The 21226-nt window shown below is 44.4% G+C and overlaps 1 long non-coding RNA gene across 2 annotated transcripts in view; it reads left to right on the top strand.

Annotated features, from left to right (window-relative positions):
- Positions 1-528: 528 nt before the first annotated feature.
- LOC112834433 (uncharacterized) overlaps positions 529-21226 on the top strand; it is a 35880-nt gene continuing 15182 nt past the window's right edge. Inside the window, exon 1 of one of the 2 annotated variants that reach the window (XR_003210907.2) lies at positions 529-670. This is a non-coding gene — a long non-coding RNA (uncharacterized lncRNA). Of the gene's footprint in view, positions 671-10587; positions 10718-21226 lie in introns of those variants that run through there. The other variant, XR_003210908.2, reaches the window with a different exon arrangement.

Raw genomic sequence — 21226 nt, 5'->3', positions numbered from 1 at the left:
TTACATTGTTCCAACAGCCCCCCCACCCCATCTCCCCACCCCCACCCCCATCTCCCCACCCCCACCCCCATTTTGCTGAGCCACAGATCTACTCAGGCAGGGAAAAGGCAGCAGACAGATTCTTGGAGAGCCATCGTCAACTTCTTGCTTTTCCTCACCCTCCTCTTCTATTCTCCAACTCTCTCCTTCTCCCCTGCTGTCTCACAGCCTCTGCCCTACACCGGCCTTGTGGCTTCTTTTTTTTTTTCAAAGGTGCCATTTAATTGAAACTATAATATAATTATATATATTATATATAAACAAAATATAACTATAATAAAAAGACTAGCTATTCAAAAAAAAACCTTTCAACAGTCTCTTCTAAAAAACGGTAAATGATACTGATGGGTAAATATTGACAGAACATGTGATACCAAATGCTAAAACCAGTGATAGAAGTTACACCCTAGGTTTGCAGCTAAGGTTTAATCTTTGCACTATCTTTACTCTCTGTGTTCCTGGCTACCCTGTTTTCTGGGGGTTGGGGGTAAGAGTCACTGCCTGCTGCTCATTTGGCTGGTGGTGGATGTCAGGTGTCTTTTTCTGAAAGGAAACGAGATGGACACATGACACTCCCCTGGCACGCAGGATGTCTCATCTCCTTCAGGTATCTTCATCCAGATACTCACTGGTAAGAACTGTAATCTTTGCTTTCCTTGATAACTGTAAATGTCTGATGACGATGGGGGTTAAAAAAACAACCTTTGAATAGTAAGATGGCTGTAGCTCACTTCCAGTGGTTTTGTGGACTATTATTTTCTTCAGGAAGCTTCTTCCCTCCTTCTGCCTCCTGCTCGCTTTTGTCACTCCGGGCGGCTCGGCCTTGTGGCTTCTTGTCTGTAGTCTTGCGACAGTCATGCCAATGAGCTCTATGCATGTGGTTTCTCTTCATGTCAATCCATTCTTCACACTCAAATAAAAGCAACAACAACAAGAATAACAACAGTGAAATACACTGCATTCCCCAACAGTCCAGACTCTCCAGCACGGCTCTCAGGCTCCCTTACAATTGGATTTCAGCATGACTGAGCCACCCATTGCCTTCCATGCTCCCACTGTCTTGGACCATCTTAGGCTCTTCTAGTCCCACACTTCCTTTATTTCTGCTCCTAAAACCAATGCATTTTTCCTTATTAATTTTAAATATTATTTATAATTCAAATGGCAGGTTTTATGAGATATATAATATATGATACATATATCATAAAACCTGCCTTTTAACCATTTTGAAAATTCAGTGCTATTAATTATATCTGCAATAATTGTACAATAATCTCCACCAGCTATTTCCATATCTGTATTTTTTTTTACAGATTTTTGGAATTTTATTTATTTATTTATTTATTTATTTATTTATTTATTTATTTAGAAGTGGGGAGGTGCAGAGAGAGAGGGAGAGAAAGAATCTCAAGCAGAATTCCTGCTGAGCATGGAACCTAATGCTTAATCTTACAACCCTGAGATCATGACCTGAGCCAAAATTGAGAGTTGGACACTTAACCTACTGAGCCATCCAGGCACCCCTCTGAAACTTTTTCATCACCCCAAAGAGAAATTCTGTACCCACGAAGCAGTAACTACTTGTTCCCCCCTCCTCTCAGCTTCTAGTAAGCCATATGTACTTTCTGGCTCTATAAGTTTGCCTATTCTACATATTTCATAGAAGTGAATTCAGACAATATTTGTCCTTTTCTGTCTGGTTTCTTTCACTTACTATAATGTCTTCAAGATTCATCCATGTGGTAGCATGGATCACATTTCATTTTTATGACTGCATAATGTTCCATGGTCTATATAGACTACATTTTGTTTATCCATTTATTTGTTGATAGACACAAAAGATGCTTCCATTGTTTGGCTATTGTGAATAGTGCTGCAATGAACACTGGCATACAGGTGTCTGTGTGAATCCTTGTTTTCAATTCTTTTGGATGTATACCTAAATGGGGAATTCCTGGGTCATACGGTAATTGTACGGTTAATGTTTTGAGAACTCACCACCCTGTTTTCGACATCACCTGCATCATTTTACATTCCCACCAGCAATGTGGAGGGTTTCAGTTTCTCCACATTTTCATCAACACTTGTTATATTCCATTTTAAAGATTAGCCATCCTAGTGGATGTGTAATGGTATCTTGTCCAAGTTTTGATTTTCATTTTTCCAATGACTAATGATGGTCAGCATCTTTTCAGGTGCTTATTGGCTCTCTTAATATCTTCTTTAGAGAAACATCTATTCAGGTCTTTTGCCCATTTTTTAATTGGGCTGACATTCTTGTTGAATTGTAGGAGCTCTTATATATTCTGGTTATCAAACCTTTATTAGAGATATGATTTGTAAATATTTCTCCCACTATTTAGGTTATCTTTTCACTTTCTTGGTAGTGTTCTTTCATGCACACAAGTTTATAACTTTGTTTTCTGGATGCTAATGGCACATGAACACCAAGGTGGAGAATAGCCTCCCATTGCTCCACAATGAACACATTAAGCAAGTGGGAGTCCCCCACCAGCTGACCTCTCATCCTGGATTCACTCTGACATTTGCTCAAAAGGTTTGGTGGTGCCAGGCCACCAAACCATTTTCTTCCCTCACTGTCGAATCGAATCAAGGCAACAAGTCCTGATTGAATGACTCCTCTGTGCCAAACCCATTGCTCAGAGCTCTGGAGGGACATAAAGAACCCCACCTGACTTTGCCCCTCTTCCTCCTCCCGCAACACTTACGACAGGCCAAGAGTGCAAGGTTTTCAGGTGGGATTATGTTGCAGAGGACCGTATTAGTTTCTGCTGCTGCTATAACAATTGTACACTTAATGGTTTAACACAACACTAATTTATCATCTCACAGTTCTGGAGGTTAGACATTCAAAATGCATTTCATGGAGTTCAAGTCTAGGTGTTGTTGGGGCTGCATTGCTTCCAAAACTCCAGGGAGTTGCTTTTCCTAGTTTCTGGGGGCTGCCTGCATTCAGGACCCATAGTGCCTGCATTGGCATTACACCAGACTCAGCCTCAACCACCGCATCTCTGACTCTGGCCCTTCTGCCTCCTCCTTTCACTTTCAAGCATCCTTGTGATTACACTGGGTCCACCCAGATAATTCAGGATAATCTCCCCATCTGAAGATCCTTAACTTAACCATATCTTCAAAGTCCCTACTGTCACATAAGTTAATGTATCCATAGTTTCTGCGCCCTGGGTCATGAACATCTTTTGGGGTGATATCTCAACCTACCACAAGAATTATGGGCAGGCTGATCTTTTGTTGTCAAAGAGGATCCTTGCCATCACCCCCATGGTCAAGTTCATGTAGCAAGTGATCCCTTCCTCATCTCGGGGCTCTTCATTTTACAGAGGAAACTGAAACCCAGGAGGGGAGAGAGTGACTTACTTCAGATCCATACCTAGTTGTCGGCAGAGCTCAGCCTAGGAACAGGCTCCCTGATCTAGAATGGAAAGATTCAGCGACTTAGTGATTGACCAGAGAAAGCAAGACAGGAGAAGGGGCCAGTGCCTCCTACCCTTTTTCTCTGGAGGCACAAAGCCTCAGCCAATCACGTACAGATGAGCCTATTTTCAGAGTCTGGATAGATTGAGCTTCCTCCATCAAAAAGGGGCACATATATTTTGTGATCTATGTCTTCTTACTGTCCTTGGAGGATCTCATATTTTCCCCTTTATTTTTAATTCCATTCCGGTAGCCATAAGAACTTCAAGTCCATCACTCCGTTGCTCTTCACAAAGTTGAAACCAATAGGGATTTTCTTATGAACACCCAGAGGACCCTAAGGGGTCTTGGAATGGGCCAGTGCTCAGGAAAGCCCTACTCCCAGATTGCTCAAGCCGACAGATTGCATTTCCCGTTAGCTCAGCCATTAGCTGCTGCCTTCTGTCACTTTGTGCCCACACACGGTCTCCCCGCAGACATCCAGAAACCTGCCTCCTGCCCACCCTTGCCACTCCAGCACTGCTCTCTGCTAGGAGCGACACCCCTCTCTGCCTGCCACTCCCCCCCGTTGTCTGACACTAACTCAGAGACTTGCGTCTGGGGCTGGAATTTTGTCGTTGCTATGGAAGTGGGAAAAAGCTCAGCCTTCCAAACTCACAGAGTGTCCAAAAACACACACGGCATCTCGCGCTGACACCCCACTGACAACCTGTGATGGCGGGGATGTACTTTTGAGTGTCATCTTGACAAGGAGCAGGAGCTTCTCTCTGCCGGCCCATCCGCCTGGCCATCTGTCTCCCAAGATTGTCTGCACCAGACTGGCTCGGATCCTGAGCCTCCTTTGGTGGGGTGCGCGTCCTTGCACGGCCTGACTGCCTCCGGGGGGTCAGAGGAAAGGGCCCCTTGTCAGTGGGGGCCTTTCTGCTGGGAGGGGGTGGGAGAGGGAGGGCTCTGTTGGAAGCACAGGGTCACTTCTTGGCTTGGGGCGCTCCAAGGCCACGGGTGGGCATTTCAGCCGGGTGGCAGAGGGAGGAGAGCCAGACCTCCTGCCTTGTTTGCGGCCTGAAGCCACAGCTTTTGGGATTTCCTTGGCTCTTGGAAAGGCAGCCCTTTGGGGAGGCGCCAGCATTTCCGGGTGGTGCAGGGAGGGCTGCCCAAGACACGTGGATTCCTTTGCTTCCTGTCTCCAGCTCCCTCTGTGAGGAAGGGATGGAGGAATTCCTGGCTTTGGTGGACTTGCCAGCCAGCTAATGTCACCAGCTCATTCACCCATCAAGGTGAAAACTAGGGATCTGTAGGGGGAAGGGGAGTCTGAGGGTCTGGTGGGAAGAGGGGCCGATGAGGGAAAAGGGAGAGAAGATAAAGATCTCTTAACACCTATTAGCCACAGACTTACAGATTCTGCCTTCCACCCAAGGCCCCGTTCTGCTCACCCATTGGGATGTAGAGCAAATCTTTCTATCTTATATGATGTCTACCACACTGCTTTAGCTGGGAACAGACAGGTAAGCACATGCTCGCAGGGCTCACCCCCTCCCCAGTTGGTGCTTCCTGGGGCCCAATTTTGTATCCCTTTTCCATTCTACCAAGAACTTTCTAGGCCTGGTCCCTCGGTGAATGGCTTTGGGGGACCCCATAATCATCTGTATTCAGTCTCCTCTGAGCTGATTTGTCCCGAATAATTTCTTCTCTCATATTCCCCTCCCTCACTCTCCTGCCTCATGCATGTGAGGTGCTGGGTTTCATGCATTTGACTTGTGCACAGGCTGACCAACGTGGGCACTTCCCTGCAGTGGCCGCGTGGTCCTGAGCTGGGCGGTGCTGGCTGCCGTCTGCCCTGGGGTCAGAGCCTAGAAGCGCAGCCATCAGCACTGCATCTCCAAGATGACAGCTCTCCTTCTGATGTGGGGAGCCTACCAGCCCCAGGAATTATTAGCTGATAAATATTTGGCTGTGTCTCCTCCTAAAATAATCCTCACACACGATGATGACTGTCAGCCGTGGCTCTTGGATCTAATTCCAGCCTCCTTGTCTACATCTGGTACCAAAGCTCTCACGTGACTGCTGGTCTCTCAGGGAGAAAATGAGACTTATGTTAATAAGCTGATAAAACTTAAATGCTGGGGGAGGAGGCCAAAGGAGGCAAACCTGACCGGAGCAATGCATTGCTGGGGCTGAAGCTATTACTCTGTTGTTGGGGTCATCCAGCATTTGGACAATAAAAATTCCTTCCCTCAACATGAATCCTGCAAACCACATTAGCTCAGTGCTTCCCAAAGCCGGCCCACAAAAACCCTCCGGAAATCCTACTGTTCGTAGGATCTCCAGCTATGGCAAGACAGTCCCTCTATAACCCTATTTACTGGGGGAAGAAACAGTTACCTTGCAAAGCGTCAGCAAAACAGCGAAAGGGGATCAAGGGGATGGCTGGTTGTAAGAAGCAGGAAGAAAGAGTGGCGGGTACTTCTGGGTGAGTCTTCCAGACACTGCTCACTGAATATTGCTTTGGGTTTCAAATTTTCCCATCCTTATTTCAGGGACAAACAAACCAAAATTTTGCTAGTTTAAGCCAAAAAAATTGATTTCTTGGAAATCAATAGACTATCTTACATTGAAAGAACACTTGAGCAACCAGCCTGGAGCACCAGCAAAATGACTTCTAGGGACTTCTATCCAAACTGCTACTTTTGAAGGGATTGAATTTCAACTATTTTTGTTTTTTATGTCTCTCTCCCAAACTTCAAATTCTTGGAAGGCAGAACTGTCTTGGGTCTGCCCCTCACCTGTCAGCCATGGCCCGGGGTGTGTAATATTCCCCCAGAGAAAGGAGGTCACTGTGGGCCACACAGCCGCCCTGAGAAGTAACCAGGAGGGGGGGTTCTATGCTCCTCCTCCACCTCAGACAAGGAAGCATTTCCACAGGGCCTCTGGAGGCATTCACAAACATTTCGAGACAGGGAATTTTGCAGGAAGTGTTTTCAGATGATCGCTATACCCAAGGAGGTTCCTTCAGCTGCAGAGATCTGGGTAGAGCAGAGAGGAACACAAGTAGCTGAGCCTGAGCAATTCTTTACTGAGTACCTGCCATGAGCCAGGTGCTCTCTTGGATAGCTAAAAAGAGAGAGAGACGCCAGCCTTCGTGGGGCTCACATTGAGAGCAGTAGAACAGCATTGTTTGAAGACTTCCTGAAGGTCTTGAGAGCTTCCTGGTGACTATTTGAGGAAGGACCCCACGGAGTAACAGTGGAGGCACGCCTTTGCCTCACCCCTACCCAGCCCATCACCAGGTTCTAACCATGCTACCTACCAACAAGCTCTTGAGTCCATCTGATGCTCTCCATCCCCGCTCTCACTGCCCGAGACTCAGCCACCATCATCCTCAACTCAGCAGGTCCACGACACTCCTCCCTGGTCTTCACAAATCCTCTCTGGCTTCCTTCCCTTTGCTCATTGTCCACACTGCAGCCTGAGTGATTTCTTTTATTCAGAATGAAAATCTGATGACATCCGCACTGCATTCCTGCCTTAAACTCCTCCGTGGATTCCCACTGATCTTAAGATGAAGGACGAATGACTAATGAGCCAAGAAAGCCCTTGGCAGTGCAGCTGCTTGCCAGCTTCATCTTACACCATTGCCCACACTCCCTGGGCTATGTTCAGGCTACCTCAGGGCCCTTGCACCAGCTCTTTGTCTATCTGGGATCCTTGTCTCTCTCTTCATATATGAAGTTCTTTATATAGTTCATTGTTTCTCAGCTAAAGGGAGAAATATGCCCAAATGCTGTCCTCCCTCTCCCACCACCCACCCCCCCTTACCCACATGCTTTGGCAGCACAGGAGGGATTTGTCATTATCCGTTCACTAGTGCCATGACTGGGTTCATGCCAGTCTCTCCTACTAGGTGGTGAGCTCCCTGAATACCTGGGCCTTGGCTATTTTTCCTCACCATTGAATTCCCAATGCCTAGCACGGGGCCTGAGCACCCTAGGAAGGAAAGAAGGGATGAATGAATGAATAAAAAAGGAAATACACCGTTTCCTATGAGAGACTGTGCTATTATCCAACCCCCAAACTGCCACCATTCCTTTCTAAAAAGGAGTTCAGAGAAACCTAGAGGCCCGCATTTATTGGCGCTTTCTCCAGTATAGCCATGTACTTTCTAACAACCAGGAGGAAATGAGGCAGTTTAGAAGACATAATCCTGGACACCTAGTGGGTAGCCGACAAACACTTGTTGAAAGGAATTTTATACTAAATCGCGTTCTAACAACCCAAACAAGTGTTTGCTGAGGCTGAGAGTCTGCTGAGGGATAACGCTGCCTTAGGAGTTGAGGTTTCCATGGGACAGGGAATTCTGTAATGAAAATGGGGGTGGGTGGCGGTGAGGGGAAGGGCCCCACCATAGGCAAATATCCAGTAGCTTTCAAATTGAAAGGACTCTGACCTCTCTGTGAATTGACCAAGTTAGCTAGTTGGTGAATCTGTGCAGGGGAGAAAACTTAACGAGAACAAATGCTCTACCCTGTATTTGGAGCTGCACTAGCAGAATGACCTGCAGAAAGGTTCTGCTTTCCCGGCGGGGGGTGGGGGGGAGTGGGGCTGGGGTGCAGCAGGGTCTAGGGCTCTGGGGTCTCAGGCACATTGCAGGGCCTCCGCACCTCAAGGATCCTCGTCTATAAGGTGGGGACAAAATGTCGGTGCTGTTACGAGGATTAATTGGATGTTTAACTCTAGAATGTTCCTATCTAGAGAGCAGCTAATATAAGTTTTGAGAGGTTGAAAATCATCTTTTGATTCAGTGTCCAGTCTGCTGGGAGAATTTTCCCACTCCCCTGGAGAGGCCCACAGTAATCTCGGATTCAGGGATCTCCCGTCCTCAGAGCAGACGGGCCCGGTCGTTCCCGTGCACCTGCCTTGGTCGCCCTGGGCTGTCTCCTCGCCTCCATTTAGCATTTTGATTTGTGCAGCTTTGCTGAGAATCTCTATTGCGGCATGTTGACTTATCACTCATCCCAATAAGTTCCCATTCTCTCTCCTCCTGACAGCCTTGCCTAATGTACTTATTCATTCAATTTAAATAAATCGAACATGGGCCTATGACAGCCGATAAGTGAGTCACACAAGAACAAACAGAAGAGAAAGCTCTGCAAATAGTCAAATGTCAAGTAAGAATGGAAAACTGTCCCCACAGCTTCAACGAACCTTGGATGTCTAATATTTATGGCCAATTGATGTCATTAGAAAGTAAATAAGCCCTCTTATGCTGCATTACATAAGATTAACTGCAAGCAATGGAGTTTACATGGCAGAGATAAGTGCAGATGGAAATAAACCTGTTTAAAGCAGAAATATTTGATGGGCCTCCTTGCTGCTTTTAAGATAATTGATCTGTATATCTGTATTGAATCTCGCCATAAAAGCTTTGAAGAGACTTGTGGCAAAGCCTGTTGAGATCCAAATCACATTTCTCTGGGGCCACCCAGCCAGGGTTGGAACATTCCCAGAGAGGAACTCCAGGCCCAGTGATTGCAGAAAGCAGGGAAGAAGCAGAAGTCTTCCGGCGGTAGGAATCCACCCCCCCCCCCCGCCCCCCGCCCAGCGTCCCGGGTTCCCGGGGAGTGGCTTGAACTCAACGGCCAGTGGGGGTGGGGGGCTCACCTGGCATGGGGCAAGATAAGGAAAGGGACTACAGTGGGTTAGCTTGACGCGGAAAAGGGTGGGGGTGGGCGGGGTAAGACGTGCTAAGTCACTCTCTTTGAGTCCTTCCAGCAATGCTATGTAAGACGGGGCTTCTCACGTCCTGAATCATTCATGGTAAAGGGCCAGTTTTCTCTTCTTGTGTGTAATTTCTAATCCTTTGATACACTGTCCTATTGTTTATGGCTAGCATGATGCCCCCATCACACGCAACTCAGCACACAAGTTTGAGAACATCTGACTGGTCTATACTGTGTTCAACAAGATGTGTCCCCTGGTCACCTGCTCACTGTTGAGGCAACATCCAGTTGTCCCAACATTCTGTAAGTTCTTTCAGTGTGGTACTTGTCAAAGCCAGATAACAAGCAGTTTGAGGACCAGCACTGTGCATTGAAACGCATGGTTGGAAGACTTGTTCTATCCGCCCTCCAAGGGTGGGGAAGGTGGAAGCATAGGACGTATATTTATCCCAGTAGGACAAAGGTGTTCCCAAAAGCTATAGCAGATACAAATTTGTACTCCAGAAACTCAGACATGCCAGCAATTTAATTTTTAAACCTTTACCATGACAAAACAATTCTATCATGATACCACATTGCTCGGCTGAGAGATTGAATCTCAGTCTGTTGGAAGTCTCTTCCATACCCGCCTTCCCCTGGGAGGTGCAGAAAGGTTGGAGAGCTTGCAGAGAGTGGAGGCTAGGCTGGGACTGAAGGAGCCTCTGCCTCCATTGGCATCAGCTGTCCACGGTGGCATCTGTTGAGATGTCCTCGTCCCCATCTGGCTTTCGGTCTTCAGTCCAGGCAGCTCTCTGCAGTGTCTTCCTTATCTCCACCATCAGGTCCCATCACATTTCCTGGCTCTCTGTGCCACATTCATGTCACTGTGGCTGGATGGAGAACACCCCACCGCTCTCTAGTCTGGGAAACTATGAGGTCTGAGGCCGCACCCGTTGCTCCCACCCTTCTCCCTGCATCGGCAGGAGTTGGTGAGACCGTGGGGATCTTGCTGAATCCTTTGGCTCCATCATAGGGAGTTAGGGGGCATGGAGGTGGAGGTGGGGACAGATGGCTTTCTGCTCTTGCTCTATTCTGGAAGGTCTATCATCATTCCCCAGGACTGGCCCTGGTGGGAGTCCCTCCTCAGGGACTCTTTTGCATCTATAGTTTCTTTTCTTTTTGACTCGCTGTCTGATTTGTCTCAGTATAAGAAAGTTTAATAATAATAATAATAATACTGATTATTTTAATTATTTTTGGTGGGGGTAACCTGGGTTGGACTAATCTCATATTCCTTTAAATCTTTGTCTTAAGGTTTAGACATTGGCTTCTGAAATTAAGAATTATAATTTGACTCGTGTTCTGTTATTTCTTCCCTGAGGCAAAACCTTGGCTGCTATCTACACAGAGGAAGGGGCCCGAGGTTCACATTCCTGGGAATGTGAACCACATTGGGCAGTACATCAAAATGCCAGTACACCCCGGAGTCTAAGTTAAGAACAGATAGAAGACTGGGCTACCTTGCTGAGGTAAACAAATTCCCCATGTCTGAGGACTTGAGCAGTGTCTGGACAATCCTGTTGTGAGGAGCTTCAGGTACCAGGTGACGGGAGACGTTCTACAGTTCCATGACTGTGAGGGGGAGGGAAATAGAGATCACATGAAGATGTCCAAGGGGAGGAACCCAAAGAGATTTCCTCAGACTGCATTTGGGTTCATGAGAAACCAGTGCTTGTCAGAATGGTGGATGAGAGCCAGGGTTGGTGTCTGACCTCATTTGCCACCACAGGGGCCATTTCTGTTCCACATAAGTTCCAACTTATCTATGTTTTTCTCCCCTCTTAGTTACGGATTCCCAGGGTGGGTGGATTTAAGTGAGTCAGTTTATTGTCCTGGGGTACCAGGGCTGAAATTGGCACCCAGTCAGTGTTAATTGGGGATGGAGATGGCATTCCCATTTCCTTCTGTACGGATGCCAGTGGTAGACAACTCCCCCTGATAGTATCATCTATATTACTCATGTATCACTTAGAAAGATCAATGGCAGAACGGAGTAGCATCTGCTTTGTATGGGTTCTGTAAACAGTAGATTCTATTCTTCTTCTCCCAACACGTGGCACAGGGCCCTGCTCAGAGTAACTGTACAGGATGTGGCTACACATAGGAGATGGAATTTGAAGTAATGGATGTAATTTATTTCGCGACTTGTAGGAAGTTCACTGGCTTGAACTGGTACCATATATTTATTATGACAAATACTGTTTTCTCTCTTGGTTACAAACCTAGCTCCCTATTGCAGTTTAGTTATTGGCTGGTTATATTTGAAGATTAAATCAGATTTTCTCCTTTCCTTATCATCTTCTCTCTGCCCTGATGCAAAGCAGAGGGAGTAACGGTGTTCCTTATATATTCTATCTGTAGCATCTACTGGAAAGTAGGTATGTTCTTCTGCAGAAAATCAACAAGGCAGCTTACTAAAAATACAGATTTCTAGACCCTATAGCTGGAAATTTGGATTCACTAGCCCTTACTGTGGATCCTAGTATGTGATTTTTTACATACCCCCAGATGATTGTAATCATGCAGCTAAATTCGGGGACTGCTACTCTATGGGGCTCAGAGGATTCTCATTGAAACCTTTATTCAGGAATCTTTTCCTTGTTCCAGAAGTGCCATTTTCACGATGGGAAATTCTGGTATATTTAGAGCATGTGAAATTTGTAAATAGTAATATTCTAGATTAGGTGCCCTAACCAGATGCCGGTGAGGGTGTTAACCTGACCTGTGGGCCATTGTTGCTCACTGCTCACCTGGACGGAAGCTCACCTACCTGCATTGGGAATCCTTGAATGGATGTGGAGGGTGATGAGAAGAGGCAAAAAGGAGCCAGGCTCTGGGGAGAATGGGATATCTGGTTTGGTATTTTAAATCCACAGATACCCAGTGTCCTCCTGATGAATTCTTCCTGGAGGTCGCATAGCCTGACTACTCTAATTATCTAATTATAGTGAGAATTTCAGCCTATTTAGATTGAAGTTTATAAGACATATGTGGGTTTTTTCTCTTTTGAAGGTTTCTCCCAGGCAATTAAAATGCTTTGAAAGGCTTTGGAAAAGCTCATGCACGTTTAGATGTCCTAGGTGTTTTCGGGTTGGAACATAGTTGCCTCCAGGCTGTCAGCGTCTCTCCCCGCATGTGACAGGCTTATGTTCAAGGTTCCAGTCTTTTGGTGTGTCGGGGCACCCACCATTGAGTCTGTTTTTCATCACCATTCCACAAGCAGGTTGGCATGATGGAGGCCAGGTCGTGCGCATGTTATTGGCCGGAGGAGACATAGTCTTGCAGAGACGTGGAGTTCTCGGCATGTTGTGGGGCTTTGTCTGTGAATGCAGGGAATTGTACGTGCACACTGAAGGGACTGGGGCTTAGCGGTGCGGGCAGTGACTGCGGACAACTGTTGAAGCCCCACCTTGTCCCCTGCGCCATTCTTGGCATGCCCACTGGGCACCATCTGCAGACCAAGAACATGCCAAGGCAGTGTTGCTGCCACTATTTCCATCATGGAAACATTTCTTTGATCTTCCAATGTTGCTTTCAAGATGATTAATCTCAGCGTGGCTCAGCGTGTTTAGGCTCTCCATAAAGGCAGGTGCATGTGTCCGTGCGCGGCTCTGTCAGGACTGCTAATGTAAGCGTCTGTTTTACAGCCCAAGTGACAGTTGTATTGTTCTGGCAGGGTTACAGCTCTGACATGTGGAATCAATCTTTTTAACCTGTCAATTAATCAGCGGGCAGCTGTCAGCCCAGCTGAAAGGCCTGAAGGACAGTGCCCTTTCAATGGATTATACTGGGGGCATGGCGAAGGAAAATTGAACACTTCAAGCTTCAAGGAACTCTTGTTGCATTCAAAGCCAGGCTTCACTCTCACTTAAAGGAAACAGGCTATGGCTCCAGCGTGGGCCCCTCCCACTGAGGCTCTATGGAGGCATATGGGTAAAGAGTAGGGAGCATGCTCCTGTAGTTACCTTGCCAGGTTCAAGAGATCCTTAAAGGGGAGGCTCCAGAGTCAGCCAGGGACAGTCATCTCTGCCTGGGTCAGGTGGGGAAGATTCATCTCTGATGTCTAAAGCAAGCTGCGGCTAGTGGGGCACTTGGTCTTTAGGTGGATTTACAAAGCGCCCTCTAAGAAGGAAGCGTGCTTGTTAAGCCAATGTTGAAAAAGTGCTTATAGGTGGAGTATTGCCCTGAGCGCTTGTGGGAATACAGAGCAGAGTAAAACAAGCTTCCCTTGCTTCCCTTCCCTCATCACCTTCTATATGAATGAGACAGAGATAGGCAGAGAGCTGCAAAAACATAACTAATTATTGTGTCCTCTCTAACAATTAATTATTATTTGTTAAATACTCTAATAAAAACATGTTAGCATATGCTAGCGGACAAGGTGTCACTAAAATAAAGTTCTGAGCAGTTTGGAAGAGGGAAGGGTGCTGAGATCTGGGGCTGCTGGTGAAGATTTCAGAGAAAGGGTGACAAACCATCCTTCAAGCCTACACTTTTTTTCCCTGCTGTTCTTGCTTGCCATTCCATAAATAACTAACTTTCTCTATTCCTCCATTCCTTTCTTCCTTCTGCAAATATTTATTTAGCACCTAATATTTGCAAAGCCTGGTGTATGGTGCTGTGTGGGGGGAATATGAAGATGACTCAGACAAAGATGCCTTTCACAGAAAACATCAAAGCTCCTGTTGCTGTAAATCCTGGGGAGGGGCAGGCCTCTCTCCTGCTCATCCCACTGAGCTTGGGCAGCAGCAAGGCTGCAAATTGTTTAATTTCTTATTGGTCCAGGACCATTACCTGGCCATTTGCATTTTTCCCCTATGGATCCTGAAATGAGAATTGGATTCCTTTTGTCTATGTGACAGGACAGTCCTTGGTTTTGTAGGCCCATCAACTGGATCCCGTTATCATATCCTTCACCAAATAATGCACATTATTTCTGTCTAACCCACTGTGCTTTTGAGCCAAACAGCTCTGGGTTGAATCCCAGCTTTGCACTTACTAGTTGTATTAACTGGGTAAATTTCTTTGTCTGTCTGAACCTTAAATTTTTCATCTCTACTAGTTGGGTAACGATGCTCAGCTTTAAAGTGTTGTTGGGAGAAGAGACTGGGCTGATGAATACAAAATGCCTAGTAGACAGTTGACATAGTAGACACTCAGTGAGTGATGGGTTCTATTTTTGTTCATCTTTTTTGAAGAGACAAAAATGGCCTATTTTGTCAGTTTCCCCCTAAGTGCCTCTTTTGGGATTGTTTCATAATAGGTGCTCAGAAATGCTTTAAAATGGTATAATTGACAGGCTAGTAACTCCAAAACCTCGATGTGGTTGCAGTCTCTCTAGGGTGCGAAGAATGGGCCCTAACTATAGGGTATGTCCTGGACGTAGGACTGTCTGCTGTTCAATCTGCTACTGGGGTGCTGGCTGGAAGCTGCCAATCACTCTTGCTGGAGCTAAGAGCAGAGCATCCACAAGAGCACCCAGGCCAATTGCAGAGGGTTTGAGAAGGGGTTTAGATCCCAGTAAACACCACACGAGTAGCATGATCAGCCCAGTCTTTCCTCCCTCTGCCACATGGTGTTCAGCAGCTGCTCTGAGCCAACGCGCCCACGTCTGTTGAGACTGGCATCTGAGAGCTGTATTTTTGGTAGAATGCGTGTCTGCACGGTCCAGTGCGAGAGGAGCTGGAAAAACTCGTGCCCAACAGGGAAGCTTATCTGCCACCCTGACTTGTAAAATTGGGGGCGATTTCCAGAGGAGCGTATCGTGAAATCGTTTTGACAAAACGATCACTTAGGAAGGTAATGGAAGTTTTCACCAAAAGGGCAACAGCGCTTCCATTTCTCCTCTTGCAGAGTGGGGCGGAAGACAGAACTCCCTCTGGTTCAGAATATCTGCTTGGTGTCAACAGGCGTGTTGTTGGATCCAACCACGAGAGGCCAGGTTTTTACCCTTCTCAGTTATACCAGAGAGCCAATATAGGACTCAGAGTGTGCTAGAACTCTGTAGTATTATCTTCATAAAGACTCTTGTTGGGTGTGTGGCTAGGCAGACGTATCATGTGAATGAACGGTGGTCATTGTCAGAAGCCTAGTAATTCGTTACAGTATGGCACGTTAGCAGAAGACTAGTCCTGACTGTTGTTTTCACAGAGTTGGTGTGAGGGTAGCATAGGATAATACATAAAAGGACTTCGCAAATCTTGAACTGCTCAAATCCATGAGAACAACTAATAGAGCTTTATTGTGCCATTTAGCTCTGTTGCTGCAAAATTGGATTCTGAAAGGAGGCAAATTTGATATTTGGACCAGTGTTACGTGGTTATTTGCCGAGTGACAGGGATTTCATGAGAGTACAGTTCTCAGCATATTAAGTCTTTTTCTAAAAAAAAATTCAGAAATTAAAAGTAAATTAAAGTTGAACAAGTGTTTGGATGTAGAGAGGACAAGAGACATGAGAATGGGAAATGGGGAAAGATTTGGATTTTACCCAGGGAGCTTGCAGAACAGTTTCCTTAGTAGGAATGCAGTGTCTGTTTTCATAACCTTCACGTACCGTACCTCCATCCTATTTTCACCTCCCACCTGAAATCCATTCTTAAAACTTGAAATAGACCACACGAGTGAAGTGTTACTTCCATAATCCATTCAGCAAATAGCGAAGGTGTTGCAAATACTCGTGAGTAAACTTATCAAATGTTGGATATTGTGTTAGGTGAATGCAAGCAGAGTCATGCCCTCAGAAACCTCCTAATCCAGGGGGTGAGACAGCCGTGCACACGTGTCATTTTAATGCACTACGATGTATGCACAATGATGGATGTGTGCAGAAATGAAGCGCAGACATGCAATATATTTGACCTGGGGGGAGAGACGATGTGGTGGCTAAGAAGGGTTTTGAAGAAAAATCATAAAAATTCACCAGGTAAGCAATTGCTTTCCAAGAAAATGGTTTGGAAGATCTGAAGGAAACATGATTTGATAAATTTGGACACTTTAAAGACCTCCTTGGAGAAAAGAAACAAGAAGACTTGTGATCCACGTTAGATATACCACAGGTCATAGTTATGGTTTCCAAGTTTTGAGTGTTCCACCTTTGTGTGTGAGACCTTTGAGGGAGGGTTTTCTTTGTGCCTGTGACCCTACTGAAGCAGTCTGAAAAGGCTGGGCACTGAATGAAAATAGATCATGGAAGGAAAAAAGGAAAATTAAGATGGAAGAAGCAAAAGCTGATTGAGACAAATCCAGCTCCCATTCCTAAAAGCCCATGCTCAAAACAACCTCAAAATGCAGTCTCAGTCTGGTTAGGAGGCATTTTGATTTCAATTAAGTCTTCCAGGTCAAAAGGAATAAAGCAAAACCATGACCAAAAGACTGAACACCCAGAACAAAGTGTATTTTCTGGGAATCGAAGTCTTTCTAGCCCGGGGCAGGTCATTTCATACCAAATGAGACTCTGTTTCCCACTATGCACTAAGAAAGGGATCTGAAGTTTGTGATGAAAAACGGTATGCCTGCACCCAATAATGAGTCCATGAGGCCCACGTTGCTGTGCCTATTGTAGAGAAACTGAGCAGTGCTCCTCACCCTCTCTTCCCCCATCCCCTGCTTCTTAAAAATGTGGTCAGATCACAGGGGCCCAGTAGGCTCCCTGTACTAAAATGGACAAGAGAGGGGCACCTGGGTGGCTCAGTCGGTTAAGCGTCTGCCTTCGGCTCAGGTCATGATCCCAGGGTCCTGGGATCGAGTCCTGAATCAGGCTCCCAGCTCAGCGGGGAGCCTGCCTCTCCCTCTGCCTCTGCCCCCCCCCCCTGACTTGTGCATGCTCGCGAGCTCTCTCTCTCTCTCTCAAATAAATAAAATCTTAAAAAAAAAAAAACAGTCAGGAGAAGTCAAGTGTATTGAGTTCCTTCCCTGTTTCTCTTTCTTTTTCTTTTTTTTCTCCTTCCCCCCTTTCTTCTTTCTTTCTTATCCCCCTCTCTCTTTCTCTCACTTTTTTAAAAGCACTCACACACTAATGATTATACTCCTACTTGGACTATGAAACCAAATTCGTCAATGAAAGTGATTCCTGGTGGTGGCAATAATAGGGCCCCATGCTTATGAAGCTTTCATTTCTGTAAATATTGTTTTATACTGCTATCACCTTGGTATTCTCTTTAAACTACTGAGTTGATGTATAGAGAGTCCAAATAGATTCCCCTCTCTCTTCCTTTTTACTCTAATTTTTTTCCCTTCAGAATCTCCTGTGTTTTTATTTTATTTATTTTTCTTCTTTTTATAACCTCAGGTACATAGCACTGAACTAAATCTGTTTCTTCCAATCTTTTTTTCTTAATTGAAATATAACTGACATACAACATTATGTTAGTTTCAGGTTTACACCATGGTGATTTGACAATTATATACATAATGAAATGCTCACCACAGTAAATGTATTCACCATCTGTAACTATATCTTATTGTGCTACACAACACTCCAATTTTTATTATGTAAATTTTTATTGAAATATAATCAACATATAGAAAATTGCACAAATTGTATGGGTACAGCTTAATGAATTTTCACAAAGTTAGCAAAGTTCACAAGCACCCAGATAAAGGCACAGAGCGTGATCTGAACCTGGGAGGACCTCACCTCATGCCCATTCCATCCCGGTCCTTCCCTGTCAAATGGTAACCACTATTCTGGGTTTCAATATCAGACAGTAATTTTGGCTCTTTTTGAATTGTACATAAATGGAATTTTACTTCTTATCTTTTCTATTTGACTTCTTTCCCTGAACATTACATTTGTGAGATTAATCCATGTTGTTCATTTATTCTCATTGCAAAGTAGTATTCCCTCGTGTGAATACACCAAAATGTTTTTATTCATTTTACTCTGAATAGGTATTTGGGTTGTTTCTAGTTTAGGATAGCCTAGTTTACTATTACAAGTGGTTCTTCTATGAATATTCTTATAAATTATTGTGATGAATATATATATGCTTATCTATGGAGTACATACCTAGGAGCGAAATTTTTGGGTCTTTGAATATGTTCAGTTTTAGGAAATATTGCCAAGCTGTTTTCAAAGTGGTTGTGTGGAGAGCTCAGGTTCCTTGCTGGTATTAGGCATTGTCGCTCTTTATCATTTTGGTGTTCCTAGTTCTTCCTTGTGGGAGTGCTCTGGGATCCTAGTTAATCCATTCCACTTAGAAGGGGGAGTCAACACTTTGTTTTGTTTTGAAAATCTATCTATATTACCGGATGTACCTATGTTAATTGCTCCATTTCCTTAGTGGAAGACTGTTTAAGTGTCTCTAATTCCCTGCGACACCAGTCAGTTATGAGATTAAAATACTTAAAACTTGCTGGATTCTAGCTCATGCACATTCTCACTTTTACTAAGTACTGCCATGCTGTTCTCCATAATGGAAACACCAGTGTGCATGCTCACCAATAATGCATAAGGGTTCAAGTTTCTCCATATTTTTCCAAAAGTTAGCATATGATTTTTATTTTTATTTTTTAATATTTTATTTATTTATTTAATGGAGAGAGAGAGAGTACAAGCAGGGGGAGCAGCAGTGGAGAGAGAGAGAGAGAAGCGGACTCCCCGCTGAGCAAGGAGCTCAATGCGGGGCTCAATCCCAGGACCCTGAGATCATGACCTGAGTCGAAGGCAGACGCTTAACCGACTGAGCCACCCAGGCGCCCCATGATTTTTTATTTTTTTAATGATTTATTTATTTATTTGAGAGAGAGAGAGCATGTGCAAGCAGGGGGAGGAGCAGAGAGAGAGGGAAAGAGAAACTCAAGCAGATTGCCTGCTGAGTGTGGAGCGGGACTCAGGGCTCAATCCCACAACCCTAAGATCAGGACCTGAGCTAAAACCAAGAGTTGGCCGCTTAACCGACTGAGCCACCCAGGTGCCCCCAAAAAGTTATCTGATTTTCAAATTTTGGACGTTGGGATGGTCAGAAAGCAGGATCTCACTAATATTTAAATTTACAGTTATTTAATTGCTAATACAGTTGGATATCTCTTTATCTATGTTAGCTATTTGGATTTCCCCTTTAGTGAATTGCCTACTTATAGCTCTTTTCCATTTTTATATTGGGTTCCCATCTTCTTGTGTTTATTTGTGAAAATTGCTTATATATTCTAGACAATAATCCATTTTTTTTAGTTTTAAGCATCGAAAACAACTTTATCCTCTCTCCCACCCATTTGCTGTTTTGTCTACAATGTCATTCATGGAATAGAAATACTGCCCTTGAATCCAAAAAATATTTTTTTAAATCTTTTTTAAAAAAGATTTATTTATTTATTTTAGAGGGAGAGAGACAGAGAGAGAGAGTGAGAGTGAGAGAACAGAAAACTCAAGTAGACTGCACTAACATGCACCCTCCTCTGGGGCTCGATCTCACAACTGTGAGATCATGACCTAAACTGAAACCAAGGGTCAGTCGCTTAACTGCCTGTACCACCCAGGTACCCCCTAAAATATTTTTATATTATGATTTGTGTGTTTGGGGTCTTGTTTAAGAAGTTCTCCTTCATCCTTTATGATAAAATTTTCTCTTATATTTAAAAATTATATTTGTAGTTTCATCTTTCATATTTGGGTCTATAATTCATCCAGAGATTTTGTGGCATATAATCAAGTCAGAGATCTAAAAGCTTTTTTCTCCAGTATAGCAATGCAATTTCCAAATAACATCTATTCTATTTAAAAATCCACTGTTTTCTCACTGGTTTGTGGTGGCATTATCTCATCTATCATGTTTCCATTTGTACATGAAAATATTTTTGAGCTCCTCAGTGTTTTTTTTCCAGAATTCTATTTTCCTGTTCCTTCTACCGTACCACCTATTGTAATTATTTCTTTTGTTCTCAAAATTGACTTAGCCACCTATGAACCCTAATTTCCTTATAAAGTATTAAAATGTTTGTCCATTTCCTTAAAATCCTGCTGAGATATTATTTAAAATTGCTTTGAGTGTATATATTAATTGGGTTAAAATTGGCATCTTTATAATATTAAATCACTCTATCCATGAAAAATGGTATCCCTCTCTATTTTTCTCATTTTCAAAATTATCCTTTATCTCCTTTAATGGAGTTTTAAGGTTTTCCTCTGAGATCTTGTGTGGTCTTTGTTAGTGTAATTCTTAGATATTTGATTATTTCCATTACTGTCATAGTTCCCTATTTGAAATTTAACAGTGCTGTGGCCAGCCTATGCAAGTAAGAGAGAGATTGATAGGCTCAAAGGGCAAGGATTCGTTTTCTCTTCAAAGAAGGTACATCATTCATTGCTAACCAAATCAAAACAAGTCAGATGGAATTTCCAGCGCAAGGACCAGGGAGGGTGTCCTTCCACCTAGTGACTTTGGATTAGTCTGGAAAACAACATTAATTTAAATTCAAGCTTTCAGATCTCCTTACCTGAACAACAAAAAATATTAAGAGAAAAAGTAGAATTCACGTTCCCTTAGTAACAAGATAGGTTGGGCTCAATTTTCCTTTTAGCTTTTCTCATATTCAAATAATCTGAGAAGAGGTCATAACGTATCAAGAGTTACTTTGACTCTGCAATCGTTTTTCTTTTGTTACCAGTTCTTTTCTTTGGCTAGAGCCAAGTAGGGTGTGGGGACCACTGCCACAGTCTCCTTCTGCTCTCTGCTGTAGTTCCCTAGGTCTTGAAAACAAACTCCTCCACCCCCACCCCATTTCCTCATCCTTTGGGCTTCTCTCTCTACATGTCTTTATGTCTTTTCCCAGGATACATCCCCTTGGTACTGAAACTCTTGGTTATCCAGCTCCCATTCATTGTTAGACTGCTTGCAAGTCTCTCGCCAGCTCCCTAATCCCAGTCCCGGACCTTGTACATATATGGGTCACTGTGATTCTGGGATCCATTTTGCCATCATTGTTTTCTTGACCCCATGAGGCTTGATCACTTCCAGCAGCTTCTTTTTTCCTTTCTGCAT

This window comes from Callorhinus ursinus, unplaced genomic scaffold (genome assembly GCF_003265705.2).
Source record: "Callorhinus ursinus isolate GAN/ISIS: 27379988/994484 unplaced genomic scaffold, GSC_fseal_2.0 scaffold17, whole genome shotgun sequence".
NCBI classification, from domain to species: domain Eukaryota; kingdom Metazoa; phylum Chordata; class Mammalia; order Carnivora; family Otariidae; genus Callorhinus; species Callorhinus ursinus.
The sequence above is the reverse complement of the archived record's forward strand: the minus strand, read 5'-3'. Positions and strand labels throughout refer to the sequence as shown.